Consider the following 3,330-nt stretch of genomic DNA (forward strand, 5'->3'; position numbering starts at 1 on the left):
TGACAAATTATGGATAACATTGAGAAGAATGGGAATTCCCAAACACTTGATTGTACTCATGAGGAACCTGTACCTTGACCAGGAGGCTGTCATTCAAATGGAACAAGGGGACACTACATGGTTTAAAATCAGGAAGGGAGTGTGTCAGGATTGTATCCTTTTCCCTTAATTATTCAATCTATATGCTGGACTATATGAAGAAAAAGTGGCATCAGGATTGGAGGAAGAATCATTAACAACCTGAGATATGTTGATGATACAACTTTGCTTGCTGAAAGTGAGGATGACTTGAAACACTTCCTGATGAAAAGTGAGGAACATGGTCTGCCTTATGGATTACATCTCAATATAAAGAAGACAAAAATCTTCACAACTGGACCAATAAGCAGCATCATGATAAATGGGGAAAAGATTGAAGTTGTCAAAGAATTCATGTTGCTTGGTTCTACAATCGATGCCAATGGAAACAGCAGTCGAGACATTAGATGATGTGTAGCACTGGGCAGGTCGGCTGTGAAGGAAATCTTTCAAGTGCTGAGGAGTAAAGTCCTTGAGGACTAAGGTGTGCCTGACACAAGCCATGATATTTGCAGTCGCCTCATGCATGTGAGAGCTAGACAATGAATAAGGAAGATTGAAGAAGAGTTGATGTTTTTGAGCTGTGATGCTGGTGAAGAATGCTGAAGCTACCATGGACTGCAAAAAGAACTAACAGATCTGTCCTGGAGGAAGTGCAGCTGAGATGCTCCTCGGAAGCGAGGATGGCCAGACTTTGTCTCACCTTCTTTGGTCATTTTGCCAGAAGGGACCATTCCCTGGAGAAGGATTTCATGCTTGTTAAGGTGGAGGGTCGACAAAGGAGGGGAAGGCCTTTGATGAGATGGATTGACATGGTGGCTGTGACAATGGGCTTAAGTATAGTAAAGATCATGGAGCTGGCACAGGATCGGGCGGTGTTTTGTTCTGCTGTGCCTGGGGTCACTATGAGTTGGAAACGACTCGATGACACCTAACAACAACAGATATTTTTGTGTATCATTTGTCCATTTATTTTTTCCTTCCAACAATTTAGCAGTCCATGGTAATTTCATCATTCTTTGCCAACACCACAGCTAAAAAACATCAACTTTTCTTTGGTCCTCCTTAAACTTTGTCCAGCTCTCACATGCATATGAGGTGATTGAAAATACCATGGCTAATGTCAGGCGCACCTTAGTCCTCAAGGAGACATCTTTGCTCTTCAGCACTTGAAAGGGGTCCTTTGCAGCTGATTTGCCCAATGCTATATGTTGCCTGATGCCCTGACTGCTGCTTCCATTGGCATCAATTGTAGAACCAAGCAATGTGAAGTTTTTGACAATTTCAATCATTTCTCCATTTATTGCAATGCTGCTTATAGGTCCAGTTGTGAGGATTTTTGTTTTCTTTATATTGAGATGTCATCCATACTGCAGACTGCATTCTTCAGTCTTCATCAGTAAGTACTTCAAGTCATCCTCACTTTCAGCAAGCAAAATTGTGTCATCAGAGTATCACAGGTTGTTAATTAACCTTCCTACAATCCTGAGGCCATGTTCTTCTTCATACAGTCCAGCTTCTTGGATTATTTGCTCAGCATATAGATTGAATAAGTATGGTGAAAGGATACAATCCTGACACACTCCCTTCTTGTCTTTAAACCATGGAGTGTTCCATTTTTCTGTGTGAACAAAACCCTCCTGGCCTATGTACCAGTTCCTCATGAGTACAATTAAGTGTTCTGGAATTCCCATTCCTCTCAATGTTATCCACAATTTGTTATGATCCACACAATCAAATGCTTTTGCATAGTCAATAAAATACAAGTAAATGTCTTTCTGATATTCTTTGATTTGAGTCAAGATCCATCTGACATCAGCAATGATATCCTCATTCCATGGCCTCTTCTGAATCCAGCCTACACCTCTGGAAGTTCTCTGTCAATATACTGTAGCAACTGTTTTTTGAATTATCTTCAGTAAGATTTTATTTGCCTGCAATATTAATGATATTGTTCGATAATTTCCACACTGTGTAGGATCACCTTTCTTTGAAATGGGTACAAATATGGGTCTCTTCCAGTCAGTTGGCCAGGTAGCTTCTTCCAAATTTCTTGGCATAGCTGAGTGAGTGCCTCCAACATGGCATCCGTTTGTTGAAACATCTCAATGGGCATTCCCTCAATTCCTAGAGCCTTGTTCTTCACCAATTCCTTCAGTGCAGTTTTAGTACAGTGATTCTGTGTATTCCTTCCATCTTCTTCTTCTTCTTTTTTTTATTTTAAATTGTTATTTGGGTGAAGATTTACAGAGCAAATTCACTTTCCATACAGCAGTTCACGTACACTTTGTCTTATGACATTGACCACAGTCCACCACAGTGCAACAGCTCCCCTCTCACCTCCTCCCCACAGTTACCTCTTTTCAGTGTCCATCCCTCCATGCACTCCTGCCCCCTGAGCTGTCTCCCTGTGCATAAGCAGCCCTTCTTTCTCCCAAGATTATTCTCTCCAAGGAGTGTGTCTACTTGAGGTAAATGTTGAACTCATATGCCTGTCTTTTGTTTGGCTGGAAATCAAGGTGTGGGTTCAATTCCAGACCCAAAGGGCAGCCAGGGGCCATAGTCTCAGTGGTTCCACCAGGCTCTATTGGACCAGCAAACCTGGTCCTCCCCCTTCTTTTTCCTCCAAATGATTTTTAGTTTTGTTCCACATTTCTCCCTCTCTAGCAAGGATCTCCTACATAGATCCCCTTCCAAGTGGATGACAGTGGTAGCCAGGCACCATCTAGTTCTTCTGGTCTCATAGTCATATAGGCTGCAGATCGGATGGTGTACCAGTCACTAGGACTAATTGTTTCCATGAATTTTCATTTTCTTCATTCTTCTTTGCTCTGGATGAGGAGAGACCCATAGTTGCATCTAGGTGGCAGCTTGTTAGCTTTTAAGATCCCAGTCTTTACTCACAGAAGTATGAGGTGGAACAATGTTTTGTATAGTATGTTATGCCAATTGAGCTTGATGTCCACTACAGCTATGGTCCCAAACCCACAGGTTCAACTAGTTGGTCTCTCTGGGTAGCTGGCTGTGACCACGCAGTGACCACAACCTTGCTCCTTGTCAGATCTACTATACACCTGGGAATTCTGATCATGCACATAAACTTATAGGACCATTGTCTGGCAACCTTATATATGTTCTTGGATACACTCCCCTTTTCATAGACATACCTAATTTTTCAGAGTGTCCACCCATCAATCCGCCCATATACCCATGTTTGCCTTCATTGACAACGCAGTACTATATGTGCAAAAA

Source organism: Orycteropus afer, unplaced genomic scaffold, assembly GCF_000298275.1.
Source record: "Orycteropus afer afer isolate SDZICR_OR568_19922 unplaced genomic scaffold, OryAfe1.0 scaffold00093, whole genome shotgun sequence".
Lineage (NCBI taxonomy): Eukaryota > Metazoa > Chordata > Mammalia > Tubulidentata > Orycteropodidae > Orycteropus > Orycteropus afer.